We start from the raw sequence: 26437 nt of genomic DNA, 5'->3' as shown, positions 1-26437 counted from the left end.
GAGGCATGGCACAGTGCCATTGCTGACAAAATCATATATTAATATTAATTATATTAATTAATATATTAATATATCATATTAATTGTCATCCCTAAACAATGTACGTTGATGTTGATAACATTCATCAGTACTAACCAAACTTCCTGAACAACTGATGTTCAGCGGTCTGTGCAACTGGTTGAATTTTAAAACTGTATTTTGAATCAAGCACTTTGCTAAACATGAAAAAACTCCCTGGAAGAGTTTACTGAGTAGTGCTCTCATAATGTCAGTAATTGCCACCAAGTCTGGGGGTTTGTATGCTGTGTGCACCCAAGGCAGAGCTTCCACAACCAGGGGCTTTACGCTGGGCCTCAAGCTCAGCTCAGTTTTGGAGCAGAGTGTCTTAGACTTGAGTACAAAGATTTTCAGAAGCATCTCCAGAAAGATATTGTGGTCTCTTTACCTTCTCTGCTGTAGCTTCAGGGTTAAGTATGGAAGAGGAGCTCCGTGATCCTGTCACCTTCCCGCAGCTACAGTGGGCTCTCAAACTGAGCAAACCTCAACTCCAAAACCTCCCCTGCTCCTACTCATTTGCTCCCAACCAAGAGTCTGTAGAGAAGAAGAATAGTAACTGATCTCTCTATCTCCTTAAGGCTCAGCTAATTAAGAGATGCATTAAGCACGGGCCTAACTAGTGAAGCCTCAGAGCATCTCTTGTGCTGCAGGTACATCGTATCATCTCCTTGCATCTGCAGTGGGCCTCAGTCATTCATGCTCTGTGATCTGTGCAGTTTCTTGCTTCACAAAGAGTGTCACCAGGGAAGAAAGTGTTACTCAACACAAGTAAATGTGACAGCGTCTGAGTCTATAGTTAAGTCTAACCTACTCTGAAGTGAGAACTGAAGAAGCCTAACCCTGCCAGATGAGTCACTGGCAGAATCAGGACAAGAACAAGAATCCCTCATTACCAGCTTTGCGATATAAACACATGCCTTCCCTCTCTGTTTTCCCAACCTTTCATTAACACAGCGGTAGCAGTTAGAGATTTGGTCTATTTTTCTCAGGATCAACTTTCACCCATTTTCAAGTTGGGAAGGAATTCTTCCTCGCCTCTCCTTGCTCTTCATTAACTTCCCTTGCTCCTGTAAAGCACCAGGAGTGTAAGGCTCCTCCTGGCTGCCAACTGGCCAGTGTGAACATGAAGCAGCGATTGCTGGCACAAGCAGGATGTTTCATACTTGCTGGGCTGCCCCTAACCTCTCACCTGGGTAGGCATCCCCCTACAGCTCTTCCCGTTGCTTTTCATTCTTTGTGGGATGCTGCAGCCCAATATGAACATACTTAAATGCTGTGAGTCAGGCCTCCTCGAAAAGTCATGCATGACTTAAAATCACAAGGATGATCAAAAACAATAAAATGCATATTTTCTACTTGCCTTTGGGTTTTCTAAAGTTAAGGCACACCCATTCCAGGTCTGCAAGCTTGTCTTTGCAACCATGAAGGCTAGAAACTTGGGGCACTCATTTTTCATGAGTTACACACAACAACTTTTTTCTCTCTTTCCTTCTATTTTTTTTTCTTTATTTTTTTAAGAAAAAACAGTGAATAATGCAAGACCTGCAATAAAATGACCAGAATTAGCAACACCGGTGCTACCACTGAATGTACTCAGTGAAACCAAATAAGTGATTTTCCTTTTCCATCTAAAATGAGGGGTTTGATTTTCACACCAACACAATGACTTAGGGTTTGGATATATAAAACTACTTTAGGAAAATATAGATAGCTTTTACTGAGATTTTTTTTATTTGTGTCAATGGATTGGTGTTGGATGACGGTCACAATAGGGCTGATCGTCCCAAGACTGCACCTTCAACTTATGATTGAGTGTGCCACTGGTTTGGCTTGGGCTCAGCATATTCATTCCTTCTTGTTGTCTTCACGTGGCTTGGTGTGGTTAAGCTGAATCTTCCAAGCTTTCTCTCAGTTTTCCTCTTCTCTAAATAAATTTCGAGCCTTAAAGCAAGATGCTGGCAAGGCTGCGCTTGGCATATCCAATCATTCAGCCTAAGCACCTCGCTGGTAGTCATGCCCCTCAGATAAGTGGGATGCTGCAAAATGACTGTGCAGCCTGTCCAGGCTGGGGATAGCTCCATCCGTGAGTAAGCCCTGCATTTTTGGGGGGGCCTCACCGCTGTCACAAACATCACCACCTTCTGCTTCCTGTGCTAGCTGCAGTTCCTCGAGCTTAGCGCTCTCCTTGCATCCAGGAACGCGACAGGACCTGCCAAGAGACGCGGTCCTTCCCTCAAAAAAAAAAAAAAAAAAAGGATGAGAAAACAAACTACATATGATGGATGTTAGTCACGTTGCTTATTGCACTGCTGGCACACTCTCCACCCTGGGCTCCTATACTTACATCCAGGATTTGGGGATGAGTCAGGCATCCTGCATATGTACTTACAGATGATTTGAGCATATACAGAACATAGTGGGAACTTCTTGATATACCAACATGCTTTTTTATTTCCCTCTGTGTCTGTAAATCCTAGGCAGAGAGTCCTCTTTCTCTGACACAAGTTTGCTGGGTGGAAAAACCTAGTGTGCCAGTTAGTCTGCTGGAATTGAATAGATGAATTTTGCCAAAACTCACAATTTTACTGCAGGACACAGGGCCTGGTTGTGATTCTCTGAAATCTCTCTATTCCAGAGTCATGTTATTACTCAAGAATCCTTGTCAAAAAGAAGTTTACAGCCTCCACATTTGTAAAATGAAGCTGGCTTCATGTGATTTCCCAGCATATCAAGAAGTGAAGACAAATAAGAACAAACTGAACCTGTATTTTGGAAACCAACACTCTATAAGGCAATTGTGTGGCTTTGGGGAGGGGGGGAGGCTGACAGTTTATTTCTGAACAGTTTGTGTTGGCAACTCTGTAATTTTCCTTTAATAGCTATGTCTATGCTTGTGCAGTTTGGCTTACAACACCTTCTGCAATAAAGCTATCAATGTTCTTTTGTATATATTAAACTTTGTTTTATTTTTCCTTCTAGTTCCTGAGTCACTAACAGGAGAGATAATGTTATATGTAAGGCAATTATTCAGGCATTTTAAGACTAAAAGATGGAATATATTTCCCTGGGAAGTAAAGTTTTTAGTCTTTTCCACTTATTTAAAGGGGGTGGAAGCTTATACACTGCCTGTTCTGGTTCCTTGCTTGTAGAAAAATAATTTTCTTTCATTTTTTCTGTCTTGAAAGCAGGAAGATTGATTACAAAAATAATCAAAATAGGAAGGGCAAAAAAGCCTCTGAGCTCAAGTAACACATCGATGGGAAAATGTTTGCTAGCCCTCAGCTGTAGCATCTTGCTTCCATGAGGCTGTTTTACTGCAGGCAAAACACGACAACATTGCAGTGAATAAAATATTAAATACTGCTGAGGCTTTTATAAGGACATTTTTATAGTTCTACCAGGTGCAGTGGCATCCTTTTAATTACCTGGACATGACAAAGAGTGCTGCAAAGCTGAAGTGTTGATCCTCGGGCGTACATAAGGCCGTAAAAGTAGCAGCTGGGGAAGGGATCAGCTGCAGGTGAAAGGTTCTTCTGTGCACAGCAAAGGTCAGTGTTTGTTTGGATCTGTCTGTAGTTGTTACCCTGCTAATGGGTGGAAATCATTTTTAAGCATATAAAACCCATTCATAAGAAAAATCACTTGATTTAGCCAATAAATTAATTCAGAGTATTGGTGTCTTCCCATCAGGCCTTATTGAATCTAATAAATGCAGTGCTGTAAGGAGCAACGTGCCCAGCCACCTGCTAATGCTCCCTGCCTGCTTCTGTCTTTCTAACTATGTGCCTAGATCCCCTGTCCTCGCACAGGCCCTGCACGTCTGACAACTGCTCTGGTTTGCCGAACAAGTTGGTTTGTGCACTGTTGTTCCTTGTCCTCCCGTCTTTCACGGGACCTGACCCCTTAGAAATTTCACTCCGATATTTCCCCAGACGTTAGCAGGAACTCATTCCTCAGGAGCAGAATCAACCCTGACCCCACTGAAATACCTTCTACACGTGGTGCCAATGAGAAATCAATCTTTTTTTTTTTTTAGCAAACAATTGATTTGCCCACTGAGTATTAAGAGCATAACTACTTGCCCCTAAGCTAAACCAGCCCCCAGAGTGCTGGTTAGGGAAAGGTTTCCTTATCACGAAGCTGAGTCTGAAAGTTGTTGAGCATCTGCCAAGACTTTTGGTAACTTTTTGTTAGATATGGATTAATACATGGGTCTTCGATGTTTATGACTTTCTCTATTTTGCTTATTGCTTTGCTTTCTCTGATTTACTTATGGCTCAGTATTGATTTTGAACTACACTGGGATGCTTTGTTAGCAGACAGCCTTCTGTTTTATGGTTTGTAATTCTCACAATTCCTTTCTTCCAAGAGCAAGGGCCCTGGCAGATCAGCTCCAGCATATTTAGCAGTGGTGTTTGCAACCAGCAGTGCTTCTCCCGGTATTTTCTGCTGGACTTTATTGACACCAGCATAAAAGCAGCACAAAAAGCTGTGTGTCTTATACCGCAGTTTATAGTCCAGCATCCTAGCACCAGCTCATCCCCACCAGCACTTTAAGCTGGCTAATTATTACAGCACTGTAACATTTATGGAGTTATTCTGGTTGGTTTTACAGGCCATGTGGCTCAGCAATGGCTAAGCCGGTAGCAGTACCCGAGCTTCATTTAAAGGTAGTTCGGGTAAATCTGTGTTACTTAACAGCCACATCAATGACTGTCAGGTAGACATAACTTAATGCTTGACATATTCAACGGCATAATTAGTTATGTCAGCAAATTAACAGCAGTGTATTAAGCACAATTCTTAGCAAGAGCTGGTGAGCTTGGTGTGGTGTCTATAAATATTATTTCGTACTAGTAAGGACAAGAAAATAGGTAACACGAATATTCCCAAGCAGATTCCAGAGAACATTACATAAGAGAGCAAAGCACAACTTGAAATAGATTTTATGAAGTAATATTTCTGAAAGATTCGAATTACTCGCACATTCCAATTTTCTCATGACGGAGCTCTGTACTGTGGTGCCTTGCTCTCTTTCTGCAGAACTTGTTGTTTATTGTGGCAACTCTGATAATTAACAATTTCCCAAAGGAGGGAAAATTTTGCAAGCCTGTAAAATGTCAGAATATTGTCAATTGACCACTACTGTGAAAATAAAATGCTAACATGCATTAATTTTGAAGAGTGAAGGGCTGAGGAGGCACAAAGATATGACACAAAAATGTCACAAATTTTAGAGATGCTTAAAGGGATAAAATCCCACACACACCCTGTATTTTTAAAGAGAAAATTAATAGATGTAGACGAGCAGCCAAGAAAAAATACTTATCCCCAGGACCACTGCAAGAAGCATTATATCACACAAATCTGTGTGCGCAAAGCTGATGTGAGCAAACCAAGTAACTGCCTGCACAGTTCACACCAACGTGCAGAGATGCATTTTGTCAGTGTGTGACGTGTATTTCGACCAACACATCCACTGGATGCCAAGGACAGAATGCAAACGAGGCAGAGGTAATACCAGAAGAGAAGATAATGCCAGAATGGTAACGCCATTCTTTCTAATGGCCCAGTTTTCCTCTCTTTTAGGAGAGGAGAAGCAGTAAAGGCAGACAAGCAAAGAGAAGAAAACTGGAAGGGGTGGGATGGAGTGCTCTGATGTCATAATCTTCCGGATTATCAGCTCTGCCATAATCCCACTACTCAGCAGCGAACACTTCGTAGGGCAGCAGGAGAGCAGAAAGCGAGCAGCAGAGAGGGAGAAAGATGAAGAGGGGGAAGGATCATGGGGAAGGAAGCAGGAATCACAGGCGGCTGAAGTTCCCCGTTGACTGATGCACATAAAGAAACATTTGCTAAGCAGTTTACAGGCAACGTGAATTTTCCTACAAGTGTGATGTTAGGACAACCCCCCTCTTCAACTTTAGACTCATCAGTGATCCAAAGCCTCAACCTGGCTCTGTGTGCACTTCTGCTCAGGAAGCCCATCGGGGCATTTTCTGTGGAACACTGGTAAGTTGCTCGTGTGTGTTTTTAATATGTTCTGTACAGTGCAGAAGATGTTAAAATGTAGTAAAGGGCACCAAGACTTTCTTCAGATCAAAGTAAATTAAACTTTACATGTGCTGGACCAGATCTAGTTTTATAAAATGTAGCAGGGACAGGATGGGAATGAGGATGGACAGGCCTCTAGTGTTCCTGGGTTCTCTGTCATTGTGATCCTCACACAGGCTACAGATGCAATTTTTTAAGTCTGTTGGTTTCTTTCCTTAGATAGAATACCAGCCATCCCATTTCAGCTTTGGTGTCCCCCACCAAAGCCTGAGAAAGCTCAAAGCCGATCATGACAAATTACTTGGCTATTATAGGACAAAATGTGTGTTCTAGGTGTATTAAGACTTTCAGCTCCAAATTTCCTAAAGAAAATAGACAAATCTCAAATGCATTCTAAACATCTGTGAGTCTATGGAAATGTCCTGTTTTATTACTCTCTCCAGTAAAACATTTTATTGTTTTCAAATCCAGCAAAATCTGATGACATTTTGACAGAGAAGATTAATTGTCTCACTTAGGGAAACACTGATCAGATCTGCTCTGCTGTAAAACTTTTTATTGGTTGCAAATTTCAAGTCATTCCAGCTATCCAAGACTGCTTTAGAAAAAAGACTCGAGGCATTATAATTTTACAAGAAGTGAATAACTGCTCGGAGATTTTTGCAAAGCAACCAATTTCGTTCTGAGCAATCAAAGCAATGCTTCAGTTTCTCTAATGAGGCGGTTGTATCAAGAAGCTGGAGAACACCGACACTGGATATTCCCTCTGTTGTTGCAGCAGATTCCTCTGGCATTGACAAATAGCCTGTCTGAAATAGCAAGGTCAGATGGACAGTAACAGAACAAACAAGAGTGTCAAACCCGTCGTAGGCTGATGCTCTTGGCATTCCTAAACAGGCAGGTAGATGGATGAACAGACATTTTTGTCATTTGTACCGTTTGTATCTAGATCCTTGACAGCCACGTCAAGTGTGCTGTTTGCTTTCTAGACGCCGGGACGTGTGGCCAGGCACCAGGATTATTTACACAGAGCAGGCCAGCCATTTCTTTGTCTCTAAATCCAAAAGTCCAGTGACACAAGATTAACTAAGAGCTCCGCTACATGTAACGGAGGCAACCGAAAATTGCAAAAGCAAAAAATTGGCCTCAGGGATGCACTCAGTCCTGCTGGCTTGCAACGCCTCCGCAGGAGCTGTGCTGGGAAGGGATCACCCCACAGTGCTGCACTGATGGCAGCACCTTTGCTTCCCTCGACTTGTGAGGGCCAGAACAGAGCCACGTAGGGCCAGACGGTGTGCGCAGAGGTTTTTGGTTCCTGGTGGCTGAAGGAATTCTGACGTCCTGTTGGAGCATCTCTGGTCCCTTTGTGCTCACAGTTGGTAGCCTATGGGTTTTCTGTACAGTGACCTACTTGTGCAAGGGTTTCCACAAGCATGGTACATGGATATTTTAATGTTGCAGAATACAGGGCTCCAGATTTGGGGTTTAAACTAATTAATAATAAACCCCTGTTTCAGCAGCAGGGTGATTGTCAAGCACATACAGAGGCCCTCGTGTTAAGATGCTGCTGTTGAGGGTAGGACTGAGGAGCACAGAGGCTCTCAGTGAGGCTGGCATTCGCTGTGTTAATGACTAAACACGCAGAGCATGAGCCGCTCCCTTCCTCAAAGCCTCCACTATCTACATAGACAAAGCAGATGCAGGAGGAAAAAAAAAAAAGCACAGAGGTACCAAATAATTTCTGCGCCTGAAGTTACTCATTGGCCAAGAATGGCACACTGTTCTCCTGAATACCAGGCCATACTCAATGATCTATTTAACGTGGATATTAAAAGCTTAAGTAGGGAGTTGTTAAGGTTTTAAAAGGCCCCATCCTGGATTTCTAAACAGGGCTATCTAGAAGGAGTCTCCCAAATTTGTAATAGCATAGCAAAACAATCTGCTTCGTTTTGGACAATGCTGAGCAGACGGGGCTCTGCTCCATGGAGGACCTCCATCCTATGCTCCTTCCTACTCAAGAAAGATGCTCAGCAGCTAGATTGCTCCAAGGTCCCTTCCCCAGCTCCAGTGGTATCAAGGAGCTGTGGCTCTGAGGCTGGCGCTGTGACTCTGGGCAGGGCAGCACAGACCTGGCTCTACTGCCTGCCTGGATGCTCTCAGGCAGCAGCGGGCACTGTCAGATGTGTTTGCCTGCCATCCCACCTACCTGTTCTTACAGTCAACCTGTACTTTGTTTTCTCCTGTTGTCCTTTGTGATCATTCAGCTTTCCCTAGAGCTCCTTCTCTGCTCCCACCCCTTGAGAGGCAGAAAAAGATTAATTTTACTCAGGGAGGGACTCCGACTGGGAAACCAGTACATAGAGAAGAAAAGCAAAGTATCAAACTTTTTGTGTGTTAATAAATATTTATTATTATTATTATGACTATTTAATAACAGACTTAATAAACAAGACTCCAGAATGTCATAAATAAATGCCAGGAAATATGATTTTTCATTTCTGTCTTTTTCTGGTGAGAAAGAGTCTCTGGGTTGTTTTGGAAAATGAATGCTGAAAGCTGGAAATCCTAATGGTAATCAGTGTTTTTTCGTTTCCATATGTGCATCTTTCTTGCAAACTATGTAACATCAGCACAGTAGATACCCTTTATATAATTTAAAAGTAAAATGCAGCGTGAAGCATGCTGTTAGTTCTTGATGATAACATCATATAAACAGAAGCATGAGGGAATCTGAAAAGATCTTGTGCCAATTTCTGCTCTTGGCTAAAATCCTACAACCCCCTTGAAGTCAGTGGCATTCTAGGCTTGCAAATACAAGCAGGATTTGGATTCTAATTCTACAATTTTCTGAATGTGGGCACTGAAAGAGAGAGCTGGCGTTGCTACTCATTAAAGGGAACTGCCAAAGGACTGCTAGGCCAAATTTTGAGTAGGTCTGGATCACTGAAACTCCAACTCATCCTGTTATTGTAAGGTGTGGAACAGAGGTCAGAGTGACCGTGGAAAAAAATCCAGAGAGATTCAGAATGAAATCAATCTCATTGAAGCCTCAGCTGTTCAAGAAAGTCTTGTGCTTATTTCTTTTGGATTTATACAGGCTGTCTCTCAGGAAGTAGGGGCCAATTCCTCTCTCATTAAAGCCTATGGTGAAATTCTCAGCAGTCTCAGGAGCTGCATGCTGGGCCCCAAACAACTAGGTTATAAGGACTGAAATGATGTTAGCACTAAACACCTGATCCAAAGCCCACTGAAGTGAAGAAGAGACTTTCTATTTATTGCCTCTGAAGATAAATCTACCTCAAAATGAATACATTACTAAGATTCCTCAGGTGATTTCTAAAGCTTTAGCAAAAGAAGAAATAACAACCTTCTATAGCAGAAGGAAACATAAAAGGAACCAAAGAAAAAAGTCCTCTGTGCTGGCACATTGGTTAAATGGCTTTGGGAGAAGGGGGTAAAAATTAGAAGAGGAAATTTATTTCAGATTTTTTTGCCAACGTTTTCTAAAGAGGTAGATGGCCCTTAAGAATATGAAAATAAATTGTGCTGAGATATCAAGGTGATGGGAAACTTAAAGTACGACAAACATTTAAATAATGCAGGTCAAGGAGATTAAACACTTTCAGTTGTGACATTATAAGTTGTGAAGTAGTTGTTCCATCTTGCCATACGTCATCAAATCACCAGCATACCTGTGAAATCTTTCACCTCTCTCTGAGATGTTTCAGCTTGTACCAAGGATCACCTTCTTAAAAGTCTGGAGCTTCTTTTTGACTACTCTGTCAAAGAAAAATCATGCCTGGTAGAATTAAGTTGGGATGTTCATCTCCATGCATTGCCTATCAAGCTCCACATGCTTCTAGTCACCCTATGTCCTGCTCAATGCTTGTGTATTCTTAAAAATCAAAACTATTCCTATCACCTTAAGGTGGATAAATAGCCTCTAACTTCTTTGCAGTGCTCTAGTAAAAACAATCTTCTGTTTTCATTTGCTGGCTCAGGTTCACTTTCAACTTTCCAACCTCTTTGGCTGATTTCTGACCCTTTCTGAGTCAAGGAGGCCCTTCTCTGGGTGCTAACAGTCACTTCTCTGATCAGACACTTCCCTCTCCCCATAACCTATGTGAATTCAGCAAGATTTTTAGCCTATTTATCTTAAGGTCCTCAAATGAGAAAATTGAATGCTGTTTCTTTATCTTCCATTCACAGTTGTTCAAGATGTACATTCATTTTTTAACCTCCACACTTTATTCTACATCAAAAATAAATGTGGTCATCTTTTTCATGATTTTTTTTCTCCCTCAGACAGTTTGACTACAGGCTCTTCTTCTGCAGATGACATGCAGCTTTGCATTCCCCATTTCCCAGCTGTTTGGGTCTTGAGTTGCGGCAGCTTCTGACCATTCCAAACATACTGATTTTGAATGCTTCAAGAAATCCACTTACTCCAGCATTACTATAACTAAGCTTTCTCATTTTAGCACATCAGAAAATTGATGAGCTTCAAACACAATCAAGGAAGATTACATCTGAACATGCTGCTGTCCCCCCCTTGACATTTGATGCCATAAGTTAACATTTGTTCCACCATGTGTTGCTGGTCAATAACTCCTGGCAGGAGGTGTCCATCTTGTTCACTGCCTGAATTTCCCTTTTTATTCCCGCTGCTGTACTGCCAGCTGTTGTGTTGGTTGTTCACAACTGCAAAAGATTCAGCTGGCCTTTTTCTAAAGAGACACTGTAAATGTTCTACCCTTCTACTAAGCATCTATATTTCTAATGACGAGGTGAAACCTGGCACAAAGAAAGTAGTCTAAGATGAAACGAAAGGCATTAAGATTTTTTTTAAAGAAGAGACAACCATAGACAGGCTTGGAGGAATGTGATCATCACTCCCCACAGCTCCTTGTGATTACTGCCAAGACCATGAAAGCACTCCAAATAATGTTGTGGGGAATGCTGTGATAACCACATGCAATGCAGGTCATCTTCTGTTCATGCAACTTGGCATTTGGAGGACTTATTGCATCAGCAAAGACAGCCAAGTGTGAATAACCTCTACTAAAATAGCCGTAAAACTGTTAGCATTTCCACGCTGGTTGCACCAGCATTTTCTGGTGTTGATCCAAGCTGAGATATCCAAAACAAAAAAAACTGGGGGACTTCTTGCTATTAAGCCCTTTTGCCAAGTTTATGGATTTGTTTGCTGGGTTCACAACGTTGGCATTAGTGAGATCTTACCAATGGGCCATCTCTACTTGGACTTCATCTTTGCTGAAATCCTTGTGTGTCCTCTTGTAATGCCTTCCTCAGGATATTCTCGAATTCCTCTGCAATAAAGAGAGGACAAATTCTAGAACACTGTTAACTGTCCTGGCAGGAAACAGAAACGTCTTCAGCTTCTCTGTCTTGCCTTGTTGCCCTGGAGCTTCACAATGTCTTGCTTTTTTGCTCCTCCAAAATTCCCCACAACCTCAGCTCACCTGACATCTCTGACCTCTCATCCAGTTCCTCCACTCGTGGCCCCCTACCCTGCGCTATCCGCAGATAAAATTCTGCTCTCATTTGCTTTGTTCCATCTCTCTGGAGTCCTGTCCGCCCCCCTATCTGCTACGAGCCCCCATCGTCCATAAATTTCACCTCACACCCTTCCCTGACAGAGAAATTATGTGAGACCGTACTGTGGGTGCGACATAAAAACATTCTGTGTAAAAATAAGCTGCGGTGCACCTCCTCAGAGCCCCTAATTTGAAAAAAGCAGCACAAAGAAGGCCGGGCCAGGTGACATTTTAACATTTTGTAGATCAGTAGCCTGGAAGCTCACAGCCGACTCCCCCGGGGGCACGAAGCTCTGACAGGGCCGGGGGAGGAGCAGGCCGCTGCCAGCCCCCGCAGGCGAGTTTTATTCCAGCAAGCGTTTATCCTTCACGAATTTAAAACACGGTACACAACATTTTATTTTATTTTATTTTATTTTATTTTATTTTATGAGGTGTGAGGGGGCGGTCTCTCCTCGGGCTCCTCTCAGCCAGGCCGCGGCCCGGCCTGAAGGGAGCAGCCTGCAGCTCCGTGGGGAGCTCCGTGCCCGGAGCTGGGGGCCCCTGCCCCCGGGCCCTGCGTGCCCCGTCCCCGCCTGTCCCTCCCGCCCCGTCCCCGCGGTCGCCTCAGGCCAAGGGGAACGTGAAAAGGGAACGTGATGGGGGGGGAGCACACGGGACAGGCCGCTGCCCCTTTAAATCCCATCCTGCGTTTCACGTCGCCGCCGTCTCCTCGCCATACATAACCAGCCGCGGCGCCGCCCCCCCGTCCCCCCACCGCCTCCCTTCCGCGGCGCCGCCAATCCGCGCCCGCCCGCGTCACTCCGAGGGCGAGGGCAGGCGGAGAGGAAAAAAAAAAAAAAAAAAAGAGAGAAAAAAAAAAAGTTTGGTGAGGAGCGAGCGGGGCCGCGGGCAGGTGAGGGGAGCGCGGCGGGGCCGGCGGGGCGCGGGGGGCTCCTTCGGGACCTTTTTTTGCCTTTTTTTTCCTTCTTTTTTACCTCACGGGGCCGCCAGGCTGCGTGCGCAGGAGCCCTCCCGGGGCAGAGGTGTCCTTGTGAGGGAGCTGCGGGCCCGCCCGGCTGGCTGAGGGCCGCTACCGGGCGGTGCTGGGGGTCGTGGGGGCGGTGGTCGGGGGGGTCGTGAGGGGTTTGGCAGCCCCCCGGCGGGGTGAGGGCTTCCCCCGGCCGGCCGGGCCTTCCCCGCGGGTCAGGGCTCTGCCAACCCCTTGGTGAGTCCCGTGCAGCCCCGCCGTTAAAGGCAGGGGTCGAGCCTGCGCCGTGTCGTCAGCGTTTTTGGTGTTTTTAGCAGGAAAAAAAGTTCTTTTTCGGCTTTGTTGTGGCGCTCGGCGAGGAGCCCTGCTAAATTTAACCGAGCTTAACTCGCTCTGGGCTCTGAAAAAAAAAAAAAAAGAAAATAAAAAGACTGGAGTGAGAGATAAGGGCTGCAGGCATCCACAGCCCCCGAAGGACTTGGGGGGGGGAGGGGGGGTCCTTGCAAAATAAAAAGCAATAATTGTCTCCTTGCTGCTACCGGCGAAGCCTCCACCAAATGTGCTGACGTAAGGTGGAGGCGTTCAGCAAAACCAAGGGCAGCTCCTTCTCCCCCTCCGCGGACCGACTTAAAGCGCACAGTTGTGCTCTGAAGTCCATTCCCTGGATGTTTGTTCAGACTTGCCCTATAATGGGTGTCATTGCATAAGAGTTGCAGGCAGCGTGCTGAGTTTCTTTCATTCTTCCAAGGGTCTGTGCCCTCCTCCTAACTGTGCCAGGCTGTCTGTGTACACTGCAGAGGGAAGGGTGCAGCTTTGCGAGCTGCCCTATGAACTCCAGGGGAAAAAAAATAAAGCAGCTCCTCTCTTCCTCCTCCTGCTTCTAAGCAAATGATTTTGTCTGATGTCATCGTAAATAATTCCTTTCGCAGAGCGCTAATCCTCTTCTGAACTGTGGATGATGGTAACTCAACGGCTGAGGAAGCAAATATGTCAGTTCCTTAGTCTCTTTCCTGTGTCTCCTTTAACTTTTATAGCTTTGCTCTTTGAGTTCGGCCTGATTTGTTTAGTTAGTGCTGGGGTGCCTACACCTGTTCTTTATATTAATTATCCCTTGGCCTAGAACAAGGGGACTGGCTTTTGCGGCGTATATATTTGTTCTGGCCAAAATAACAGTGTGTTCTGGGGGAATTTTTGTTCCTTATGATAGTGAGTATCAAATCCTTGACACGTCAGTGGCATAATTCCTTGATTGTGCTACTTTCCAGATAGCGTCTTCAGCAGTAAAGAACTTCCTCTATCTCCTGTACGTATTTCTGAGGATCCTTGTAAAATAACTTTTGTCTTAGAAAACTATGAATCATATTAAAATAATAACAGATTAAAATTAAGTTACCTCTCGACTAATCATGAGTTGTTGACAAAGATGAAAAACTTGCATGTTACAGACTACTTCTGAGAGTGTAAGAACATAAATTTACACTTCAAGTTTTTGTTACTTTATGATCTCAGATGGCACATAGAAAACCTTGTACAAATAGCTTGAAGGAGATAGTGGCAAGTTATCAGGAGGGGAGTAGCATTGACACAAACTAGTGAAAAGTTGCCGTGGTTACAGATAAAGGTAATCCTTGCTTCTGCGAAGGTGTGTCCTTCTGTAATAGCTGTATAAATCAGTTTGATTTCTGAGAGAATTGTAAGTACACAAACTTCCAGCTCCATTTTCTTAGCAGTTAGTAGTTGTACAGCTACCTTTTTCTTTTAATTAAGTACTGAATAGACTTTGACTTGTGTTCAAGATACTCGATTTAAACTACAAAGAGTGTTACAGATTATATATAGATGTTCTTGGAGCATGCTAAATTCAGTGGAAATCAGCATTTTTTTCTACCCAAGAGATACCTGATGACAAGAAAAAGTCTTTCAAAATGTCTGGATCCTTTCTCAAGTACTCTGAAGAGGGTGATGCGTGGCATCTGGCACTGGAGTCCTCAGCTGTGTAGCTGAACAAGATGTCATTCCCTATTCTGATCTTAAAAATACATATATTTTTAAAAAAAAGCCATAATAGCAATATGGTGACTGCTGAGTGATTAAGACTCATTACAGCTTTGCAGCTTTGTAAGCCAGGAGATAAGAGTGGAACAAAAAGGAGGGGGGGGGAAATGAAAGCTATTTTCTTAGTGGCTTATTCCCTGTGCAGAAGGAAGCAGTTGGAATTTAACATGTGGATAACCTTTAGTAAGTTCTCGGGGTAGCTAACCTTTGGGTGGTTTGAGATAGCTGCTCAGACTTCCAGGGGAATATCGTGTGCGTGAATACGGCTATCCAGGCAACTAACCAGCCCTCTCTGATGGAGACCTGATATTTACCACATGTACTTTTTTGTTATTTCCAGATTTGATTATCACAGTGCGGCAGTACAGCTTGGATTCAAAGCAGCAAGAGAAATCTCAGGAAGTTCTTCAAGCTTACTGAAATCTCATCAGTCTGGTATGTTGCACTCTCTAGACTCTTAGAGTAGCAAGCTGAATTCTTTGTATGCAAGGGCCTCCTTAGTTGCTGCTAAGGATACTGAAGTTTCTAGGACTTTGGCTTGCTACCAGCAACTTTATTCTCACGAAGTAATATGCTACCGCAAGTATGGAACTTTGTATTGCTGGGGTAGTGTAGAAGATTGCTTTTGGTAGTGGTATTCGTACCAGGGCAACAAACCTGTACTTCAGAACCTTCAGTCAACACATGCTGAGAGCTTGTTTTTGTCTTGCCTATCCTGCCTTGAAATTCCAGGTACTTCTTGCAGACTCTTTAAAGTAAAAGCAGGCTGGAAAGAGACTACCACTAACTTTCAAGAGACTGCACACTGATGTATTGATGAATGTATAAGAATACAAAAAGGAACGTTTCTTTTATCATGCAGAATTATTATTCCATTCCTTATGTAGGTAGTTAGTTTAGGTTTGATTAAAAAATGATTGCCAGCTTCTCAGAGCTGTTTCTCAAATGGCAAAGTTCTGAAATTCCTATGCTCATGTGCTTTTAAATTTTTAAGCTTGCAAAAAATCTTATACAGCAAGTTTATGGGGACTGTAGTTAGTAAACAGGTATTGCAACATCTGAGGATACAAAAACAATAGGAAGCTAAATATTCAGTTTAAAGCTATCTCTAATAATAATAAATAAACAATCTAAAAGACAGAGCTGTAATTGTTTAAAAAAATCGGCACATGCTGTAATGCTGACACAATTGACAAGGGGAGGGTAAAGTCCTTTTCTACAATGCAAGTTGAGTGTGTGAAAGCACCAGTTCTGTTACTGTGCTACTTATTAACATGTACAAAATCCAGAAGGTATGTTGTATTCAAGACGGTGAAAAACAGGTGCAAACTGTGAGGAAAGATGGTGTGCTTCACAGGGATCTTCTGGGAACTGGAGAGCCAGTAGCCATCTCTTTATCTAATCCCTGAACAGCCATCACATGGAGCTTTTGATCGCTACTATTCTGGTCTCTGTTTGAACTGGTGACTTAAAGATGAAAGGCTCTGTTCTTGATCTCTTGAGCTGTCAAGTCCTCCAAACTTGCTGTCTTCTGTATATGTAAGATTGCAGAACAAATGGGCTTTTAGCTCCATGATTACAATAGTCAAATGAGAGTCAGGTGCTCTCTCTTGCTGTTGTCCTCAGAGCAAAGTTCAGTGGCAGCAAACCGAATCTTTTTTATGCTGCTGTCAAAGCTTCCCTGTTTAGTGTACTTGCAGCTGCAATCTGCTGTTTCATGTTTTTCTGCGTTACTAAAGATATTGTAAGAGTGGCAAAGGCCTAACTTGAGCCCAGACCTTAAAATGATGCCTCTGCACTTCCTCCCAAATGTGCCTGTGTTTTCATGGAAAATAGGTTACTTGTGTGCAGAAACTGAGCTTATAAATTGGGCTTTTTAGTGTTCAGTTCCACTAGGTTTCCTTCAGCATGGGATAACAACTTGAGTAGCATTTTTTATATATATATTTGGATTTTCAACATGGAAATGGTAGATGTGTGTACCCATGATTTCTGGTTCAATGAGGCAGGGCTAACTGTGAATCTAGTTTTGATTGCCTATTTCACCAATTTGGGGGTTCTATTTATTTTGTGAAGGTAGCAAATTACTCTTGGAGCATTCTTAATAAGTGTTATGGTGTTTTATGGGGTGTGTGTTTGTTTTTTTTTTTTTTTTTTAAGGAAATTAGACTAACAAATCTAGGAGGTCAGTCTTGAACAGAGGAGAATCTGCTTCGCCATTCCCCTGATGCTCTGGGTGAGCCATGCTCTTGCTTATCAGAAGCTGGCCAAGCCTCTGCCAGATCATTGAGTCAGAAGGGGCATGGAAGGGTCTGATGAGTACCAGAGCTGTAGTAAGGCAGTAGGCCAGGCTGCGTGGCTGGGAGGGGAAAGATGGGGAGAAAGAGGAGTGAAACTTCTCCCTTGTAGCGATAAGGAGCTGCTAGCTGCCTGTTTAACTTAAGTATGAGTCGCGTTGTTCAATGATAAAAGTTATTTTTCATCACTGTTGCAGTTGCCAGGTGGTTAGACTTGTTTCGTAGCACAAAGAGCCAGAGAGTTGTAGGTTAATACAGTGTTTTTTCTTCCCTTTTGAAAGTACCCAACCAGCACAAGTAACTTTAGGGTTGTCATGTCCTCTGCCATTACTAGGCAGCTCTGGTGATAAGATTGGTGACTTCGGACGTTGTTTTTATGGGCCTAAAGTTAATGTGCTCTAAATTGAAGCTTTCCAAGATTGATTACTGAGATTCTTAGAGGACGCTTTACTGGTACGTTTTATTTGCATGAACTGTGTGCTTGGATCTGATGTCTTTGATAGCGTTTGGTCAGAAGTGTCCTGCAAGCGGCCTCACAGTTATCCTCAGGGGACTGGCTGACTTCCTAAAGTACTGTTAAAGTTCTGGCTCATGTACACCGTGGGATTTAAGTGTAAGGGTTAACGTCTGGTTCTTACAGCTCATTTTAGGTTCTGCAGGGGAAGTTATGTAAATCTTGTTAAAGTTAACTCCAGTCTTGCAATGCTTTGTGCTCATTAACCTAACAGCTGTATGAACTGCTGCTTTCCAGTTCGGTTTGGCTTTGTGGGGCGATAGATCGCTCTAGAAGAGAAGGTAGCACAAACAGGTTACGTGACTGTGTTAGAGGAATCAGATGGCCTCCTCGATGGTGTTTTTTGTTCTTTTCGGTGGGACTTGCGGAACAACTGCGTGCTAAGGTGTTTGAGCTTGATTAACGTGCACCGGGAAAGTTAAGGCAGATAGCCATGTTGCCATACAGCCCCTAGCTAGAGCAGGGGGAGGCAGCTCCAGCGTGTCCCTAGAGGCGAGAACTGTCCTGTAAAGCAAGGACTTCTCCTCTCTCCCCCTGCTCAGCACAAACCAACCCCAGCACGTCCACGCAGACCGGCGCCTCAGCTTCACCCGGCTGACCCCCCCTTCAGCCGTTACAAACCCACGAACGTGCTTCGGAAGGCGACCTTTTTGTGCTGCGTGGCGCTGGGAGGAAGCCCCGCCGCCGGCCGCCCGGGGAGCCTCGCAGCGCCCCGCCGCTCCTTTCGGCCTCGGCGAGCCCCGAGAGTTTCCAGCGGCGCCCGCAGCCGCTGCCCCCGAGGCGCCGCCCGCCTCTCGCCGTGCTGACTCACGCTTCGCAGCGCCGGGAGCCTCCTGCCAGCGGCCGCCGAGCCTATTTTTAGCCGGGCCGGCCCTTCCCCGGCCGCGAGCGGAGGCCGGGGTCAGCGGAGGGGCCGCGGGGGTCCCGCTGCTCCCGGGGGGGAGCCCCCGGGGGGGGGTACGCGGTGCCCAGCGCTGCCTCCCGTGGCGGCCGCCGGCGGGGTGCGGCCCCTTTAAGAGCCACCCCCCCCCTCACTGGGGAGGGAGGGGGGGGGGTTGCTCGAAGCGCTGCCTCAACCTAACCTGCTAGCGAGGAAAAAGTTCTTTACCTAACAGACGCGCCGCTCCGCCAATCGGAGCGCGGAGCCGGGCCGGCGGGGCGGTGCCTTCCTTATCCTCCACCAATCGCGGCGGGGGCGGCGCGCGCAGGCTGCGTTGCGCCGGGAGAGCCCCCCCCCCCCCCCCCCCCGCCCCCCCGCGGGAGCAAGAAGTGAAGTTGAGCCGGGGTCGGAGCGGGGAGCCGGGCGGCGGTAGGCACCTTCCCCTCGCGGCCGGGTCCTAGCGCCCCCCCGCCGGCCGGGAAGCAGAACAAAAGGGGCTCCGCGGGCAGCAGCCCGGCTGCCGGGGGGCTCCGCGGGAGGATTGGGGGGGGCCTCGGGGCGCTCCGCCCGGCCTCGGGCACGGCCGGGAGCCCCGGGGGGAGCCGCACCGGGCAGCGGCACCAGCTCCGGCCCCTCGGGTCGTGCCCGGCTTCGGGCCAGCTCGCCGTGACAGCCGCTGCGGGGTCAGCCCGCGGCAGCGTTTGCTCCGAGTGGTTCTGTCTCAAATCGCCTATTGTTGTGCCGCCGAGCCCCGCTCCGCTGTTGTCTCGGGCTTCGCTCTCGCTCGCAGGAACGCCTCGCAGGTCCTCGGCGTGCAGAACAAAGATAGCTGGAAACTACGCGGAGAAAGCGCGATTCGCCTCCTCCTTTCTCTTCAGCTTCGCGGACGGCCGCGGCTGCCGGGGCTCTGCTCACCAACGCGGGCAGGAGAATTGTGTTAGCGCCCTGGTCGGCAGCTGCTGCCCTTCCAGCCGGGGCTGGGGGTGAGCGGGTTTGGCTGCCGAATCGCTCCGGCTCTCGTGAATGCTCTGTTGTCCGACCGTAGCGGGTGTCTGCTCTGAGGGGAGATTATTTTTAGTTTCTGCACCAGGTGTGTCATCTAAGGCCTTCCTAGCACTATTTTTAGCGATACTCGGTGCCTCCGAAAGACCTTTAGGAAGAGGACAAGTGTGATTTGCCACGGGTGGCATGGGATGAGGGTGAGAGGGAGGAGAGCAGGAAGTGGCGAGTCAGGAAGTCGGGGTTTTTAATGAGAATGAAGACTTTTTTGTTTTAATCGTCATCCTTTTGGTATCTTTGACAAGTATGTTAGACGAGGCCACATACAGAACAATGCTTTCAGAGCGATGATTATATTTTCTTGCTTCCCTAAATATTTCCTGTTGTTTACTTAAAAAAAATAGAACAAACACTTGTGTCTGTACACAGCTGCTCCTGGGAACTGGAAAGAAATACTCGTGGCCCTAATACTTGTTGAGGCTAAGTAAGGAGTTTGACGGGATTTGTATGATTAGTCGAGATGACAGAAGAATGGCTGTGAAAACTGAGCAGCAGTCTTCCAAGCGGCAAAGGAAAGCTATTGTTTAAACCTGTAGCGAACATAAACAAAAGTGTGGCTATTAAAGTGTACCTCCTGCTTTCAGTTTTGTACTGAGCCATTTTGCTTACTCCAGAAATGCTGGTTACGGATTACTTCTTAAAAAATATGTCAAAGCACCATGACGCATTGGCATCTTGCCATACTTCATTGGCGCAGGTCTGAATTACTAATTTGCTTTTGCTATCTGTTTACACCATTTCTTTTTGTTGTAGACTATATTTAAACCTTGGATATACTTTAGAACGAGCAGTGACTGTGCACAGTCCTGTAGGTGAGAGGTGAGCCAGATCTCTTGCATAAGGGGAGGTAATTAAGAAGGGGATATATACGTTTAAATCCCTGGGGTTTGATTCATTTCTTAACTTTACAACTGATGCTAGGCTGAGACCGAGTGGTTAGGTTTCATGTCTCGGGTGAGGGCAAGAAGAATGGAATAGTTTGCTTTCGTTCTTATAAACGCATGGTATGAGTACGCGCATTAGACTTGCTCAAACAAACTGGAGCAAACTTAGGTGTTTGTGTGCTGGTGAGTACTGTGTTTGGCCAAAAGCTGGTTTTGCTTAAAACAGAAGAAAAGCTGCATGCATCAGGCAACACGAATTGTATTGCTTGGTGTATGAGTAGCAGTTCTTCTCTGCTCCCCTCTGCCCCCCAGCTTAGGAAAGAGAGATTATCTGGGGCCAATTTTACTGATGTATTCAGTGCAGAAGTGAAGTGCTCAACTCTCTCACCACATGTATACAATTCTAATGCAGGCTGTTTGTAGAAAGCAAATCTGCCCTAAAGGATAAACATACCACTTTGCTGGCACAGCTGTACAACTTCTGTATTCAGGCTACAGCAAATGTTTCTTGCCTGCGTTCAGAGCCGTCGCTGGCAGGACCCGTGTTGTCCCCGCGCGCCGATTGGTTGCTCCAGCACTCCTTGTTCAGAAAAACCTTCTCCCGCACATGCTCCATCTGCAAGCCTTAAACACTGTGAGCGTGTCGTGTGCTGTGGGATTTACATGTCTGCTTCTTGCGCCAGGACGGGATATGCATCTCTGATGTGAATAAGAGATTCGTACAGTGATTGTCAGCCTGTGTACAAAATGCGGGACTGGACCTTGTCTCCTCTGTTGGTGAGGCAGAGAGGACCTGTGCTCTTTTGTCTGTTGGCATCTCTTCCCGACGCTGTGACGCGGGTGGCTCTCCGCTCGCTGGGATGGTCACTCCGCACTCTGCTTCCATTTAATGCTTCCTGGAGAAGGCTGTGCACCTCCCCCAGGGACAGTTGTTGTAAAACATGCCAGTAGCCTTACGGAGGGCAGCTGTCCACCCTGCAAACAGCCAGGTGGGCTTCAGGGCCCTGCTTGCTTGTCGAGTGCTTTCTGCTGCGTGTGGTGCCTCCTGCCGCCCTCCCAGCGCAGTGGGTCCTGTGGGCGCTGGGGGCGAAGCCAGCGAGGCTCGCTTAAATTGTTTTAAATTAGTGGCTCGAGCCAACCCAACTGGCTCTTTTCCCTTACTCTTCCTTCCCGTATTCCCCAAGTGCTTCAGGGTTCATTTCTGCTAATTGCTTCGCGCCCAAGGCGCAAGGGAGGGAAGTGGGTGAATAATGTCATCTCAGAGAACTTCAGCCCTACCAGAAAGGGACATCTGTCCATGGTTTTAGACGCGGGTTATGCCTGCTAACAGGTTTCATTGCAGTTCCTAGGAGAGACACGGTGAAGGGGTGAGTAGCTGTTGATCGTTACGGTGGTGCTGGTGCAGAGAAGGTCGGTACTGGAGGTACGGCCCTGGTGGACAGATACTCCTCTCCTCGAGGAGATGGTTGCTCTCCTCTGGTGTGGAGCCCAGTCTGGGTGGGGTGGATGATCAGGCCGGTGATGTTTACGTTGTAGTAAGGTTTTGTGAAAATAAGCAGTTAATTACACATGGCCAACAAAGGAATAGAAACAGCTAAGGTAAGGGACTGTCCTTGCTTTAAAATCAATTTAACAGAGGCATGAAAGGTTTAAGTTTTTTTTAAACCTGCCTTTTTTTTTTACCTTTAGAAATATCAGGAACATTAAGTCTTTCTTCCCTGTTCTTGTTGGGTGTCTCAGATGTGTCATAAGCTTCTCAGCCCTTAATTGAAGGGGTGGGGTGATATATTTTTAACAGATCCCTTCCAACTGTGTTTATAGGGCTTTTGAGTTAAATAGAGATTAGCAAAAACAAAGCCTTGACAGTGTAAAAATTGTTTCTTCTCAATCAAGTTGTATTTGCTTGTGCGTTCTGCGGTTGTTGACAGAAACTCAGGTTTTGTGCATCTGAAAAGTAACTTTTCTAGCTATTAAATTATACATCGAGATAAACCAAGCTAAATCCTAACTTCATCCATCTTCTGTTCCATTTAGACCAACTTGAGAAAATGTTTTGAGCATTACTTAAACAAATGAGCTCTTGCATTTGTGTATTTCCTAAAAATAGTTCCTTTTTAAGCAACAGTTTCATTAAATGTATGGCTCTTCCTTTAACTTAATGGTTCAGCAATCTTACAGAAGCCGAAACGGTCTCCACTCTGGTCTCCAAGCTGAAGACCACCCCTGCTCCGCCGTTCCGCCCTGTCAGGATATATTTGTGTCACAGCACTCTAACCTTCAGGGTATGGTATTTGTCAGTCTGAAATGTAATAATCCTGTATCTGTAGAACGAAACTATAAACAGTGTGGCTGACTTGGCAGGCCCTGACAACCGCCTGAACGGTTTAACTAGCCCAGGGTTTAAGACAACACTGCGCTGGTGCGTCCTGTGATTCACAGTGCTAATGCATTTTTATCCATGTGAAGGATTAGGGAAACAAATATAAACTTCATTATCAAATTAATGTGGAAGCTTAATAGCAGGATTTTTGAGGACAGAAGTGAGGTGCTCTCAGCTTGGTTAAATGTTTTGCGTTGGGCGTGTTTTGTTTTTTTCAAACAATGACTTGACTTTTCACCATTAGCTTGAACAAGGCAGAAGGCTGGACAGCGTATGCCATTGAATATATGCACAAAATCAGGCTGATGAAAATACTGCATGGGGAAGACAGCTGCTTTAGCTGCTGATACCGAAGGCTTTAAATTTTTGGAGGTGAGAGGCAAAAAGAGTACCGCTGATTTTACAGACAAAACTACAGAGCTTCTGTAAGTAAATTGGGCAGTTTCATGCCTTTTTATACACAGGTCTTATCTTTGAGTTAGGTTGTCTGAAGAAAACATTTAACCAGTTGCTGATCGAGCTGTTTCTTGAGGGCAGGGCAGATGAGGCTGCAAAGAAGGATGAAATTGTCTCTACTATCTCCTATGTGAATTTAAGATGTTTTTCTGAAATGATGATATGGAATCAGGATCTTCAGTGCAATGTAACTTTACCACCTAGTAGAATATTTTCTGTGCAACAGAAGCGTCTTGCATTAGAGCCTTATCAAGGCAGGGGCAAAGGAAGTGCCTGTGCTGTGAGTGTTTAGAAACTGAAACACTTGCAGGTTGTTCTTCCTGCCTAGTGAGTTCTCTAAGTGAAATGTACAAGAGTTATGCTGAACCTCTACCATCCAAATGTCATGCTAGTATGATGTACTGTTGGGTATTGGTGTTCAGTCCTTGAATAAGTGATTTTGTAGGGACTAATTAGGATTAGTTATCAACCAAATGTTATTGTCTTGGGGAAAAATAACTAGAAAAGTAATTATTTTAGTGCTTGTTATATTGAAACCATTTGATTTCATACCTGAAAAAAGTGTCAACATGGGCAGACTTACTTAGAAAATTTTTTAGGGAAGAGACTTTAGAATTGCTCAACTGGCTTGTTTTGAATATCAGTATGTTTTCGTGGGCTTTGTTTAAAGTATCCTGGAAGAGCAGGAAGGAGGCATTAGTAACTATAGGTCAAGGTAAGTGTGTCATTAGTTACATAATAAACACTGTCAGCTGAGTGTGACAAACTGTGCTGAGGCTGAGACCAATACTCAGATCAAGGAGTATTTGATTTGTTGTGGACTGGCCTAGCAGCAGTGCATGAATATTTTGCCTTCCTAATAAGTCTAGTGAAACTTGGCGTAGGGCTTTGATTTCAATTGAAAACTCTTGAGCATAGCAGTGGAGTAATTGACTAGCTTCTGAACTTTTTTTTTGGAGGAGCGTCAACAAATAAGCTCAACAAAAACAAACGAACAAAAAACCCTAAAATTCAAGTCTAATTTCACACTCCAGTCGCTTAGGTGATTGTTGCCTTCCTGCCTTTGCTTTTCTCTTAGTGTCTGTGAAACTTTTGGCTGTTTTGCTCTGTCTTTTTGATCCTATTGCAAGAGTTAGCTTGTTGTTCTTCAAAGTCACAATGTGACCCATGGTCTTAAGTTTATACCTAGTCATTCTGTGTCTAAATAAATCCCTGATTAGTTGTTACCTACTTATCCTTCTATCTTTTACCACAGATTGCCCGCTGCACAGGCAAAATGCTTGAAATATCAGTCTGTCTGTTCTGTTGAGGAATATTTCTGTCCTTGATGCAGCTATGACACCTTAATTTCTCAAACTGTCAAGGCCTGAGATGAAGAATTTGCTGAAACTTCTTTGTATGAGCTGATAGCTCTATCTGGTGAACTTGCGCAGGGTGGCACATACAAAGTAAAAGGCGTGTTGTGGTATTGCTGGGTTTTCTTAAGCAGCATCAGTGCTATTTATTAAAATAGGAGAAAGTCTTCTCTTAAAATCCAGGGTTATGGGTGAAATTAGTGACTTTTATGCAAGGGATACAGATACTCTTCAGCAGTGGTAATTTTTGTGTGTGTTCCCATCAGAAAAGGAGTGTGAGACACGTTTCTGGGAGACAATGCCAGTGCACTGCCACAGCTTGAAAAACAAATGGTACTCATGGAATTAGCCTAATGTAATGTAGCAGCTGAAGCTGTGATGCATGCGAATGTGTCTGAAGGGCTCTGATCTTGCTGATCTCCCATGTATTTCTGACCTTATGCCTTAATAAATGGGGTATGTCGTGTCCTTTTTTCCAGTGTTTCCTGATAGAAGTCCTGTTGGCCAGTATTTATGAATGAAAGGGAACGAGTGCTGTGATAGAAAGCCATGCAGTTACACAAAATGAGGTTTGATGTCTTCTGAGCAGGTTCTGTATCACACGTTAGAACGGACGAAGCGGCCTTAGTATGCTAAGCAAAGTAATTGAAGTGAGATCTGGCTTGTGTTTTTGTACTTCTCCTTTAGATCATGAATTTTCCTTTCTCTGGAAGGTGTTGTTACTCTGTCATGTGTCGATCTGTTCTCTGGCAGAATACAATCACTATGGCAAGAGAAGAAGTCAGATGTATTTAAAGAATTATTGTTCAAAATGCAAATTTCTTCTCATATGGGTGGATGAAAAAGGGGGAATCCCAAAGCACTGCTTAACAGCTCAGTCCTTTGGATACAAGTCCCTCCCTTAAAGCTATTTATGGCTGTATTTTTCTTTGTAGAATTGTAAAAAGAACTCTGTACAAAGGTACCATCATATTAAATGGGAGACAGTGGCATCCAGCCATGCTATTTTTAGGCTATTGTGCTCTTAACTTGCTGATCTGAGTGTTCTGGACAGTGAGCGGGGGAGACCTCGTACTAGAAATGCCTGCTCATGGAGTTGAATCTAGTCTGAAAACAGAATGAATAGCAAACTTGGTTGTCAGAAAAGCAGGTCGGAGTTGTACCTGAAGTGAATATTAGTAAGGAAAAAGTGTGATTAAAGCACAGTGCCTGCAACGTAGACTTTTACTCGAAAGCTGGCAGTTAGCTCTGGCTTTTGTCCTGCTCAGGTTGAGTAACTGAAATCTATGCAGTCTGTTCTGTATGGGCTAAGAAAAGAAGTAGAAAAAAACTGATTGTCTGTTCTGTGATGGCAATGGGAAAAATGCCAGTTGTCCTCAGTTAAGCTTCTTCCAATAGTTCTTAAGCTTTTCCTAAACGCTGTGACAACCCCTCCATCTGAGCAAGTGGTATAGTTTTAGAAACCTTCAGAAGGGAGAGTGCCTTACGCTTGGTGAATTTCGGATTATTCTTTAACTTTTCATCTATTAATCTGACACTACCTCAGATAGTTAAGGCTGCAATAAGGCATTTCGTATGTAATTTCCACCCTGGCCTCTTTGTGCCATATGCAGCTTTCATCTTTTCTTGACTTCCACTATGGCTGAAGCCGCGGCGTAGAGTTGAGGTCCAATGCTACTTTGGTAGTTCCACCTTTTTGCAGCAGAGCAATGCTACCTTGACTCTGCTGGCACAGAACTGCAGAGCTGCACAGTGAACCAGGTGCAGGAACCCCTCCAGGCTCTGGAAGAACAAAGTCTTCGAGGTAAATCAGTTCCTGGTGTGCTGACATTAAGCCTAAGTTACCCATACCATGAAACCACTGCACTGGTTACGTGGAAGTACAAATTGGATGCACGTTGGCTGGTTGCACTGGGCT

General features: G+C 44.9%; 1 protein-coding gene across 6 annotated transcripts in view; it reads left to right on the top strand.

Annotated features, from left to right (window-relative positions):
- The first annotated feature begins 12438 nt into the window (after positions 1-12438).
- The window catches only part of ZFAND6 (zinc finger AN1-type containing 6), a 37755-nt gene continuing 23756 nt past the window's right edge, over positions 12439-26437 (top strand). Inside the window, exons 1-2 of one of the 6 annotated variants that reach the window (XM_035554622.2) lie at positions 12439-12564; positions 15035-15129. The gene's annotated coding sequence lies outside the window, so the exon portion shown is untranslated. Of the gene's footprint in view, positions 12565-13569; positions 13629-13913; positions 13943-15034; positions 15130-18645; positions 18815-18988; positions 19476-20197; positions 20264-26437 lie in introns of those variants that run through there. The other 5 variants (XM_035554629.2, XM_035554623.2, XM_035554624.2 and 2 more) reach the window with 5 other exon arrangements.

Source organism: Cygnus atratus, chromosome 11 (genome assembly GCF_013377495.2).
Source record: "Cygnus atratus isolate AKBS03 ecotype Queensland, Australia chromosome 11, CAtr_DNAZoo_HiC_assembly, whole genome shotgun sequence".
NCBI lineage: Eukaryota > Metazoa > Chordata > Aves > Anseriformes > Anatidae > Cygnus > Cygnus atratus.
This window is presented reverse-complemented; position numbering and strand designations above follow the sequence as displayed.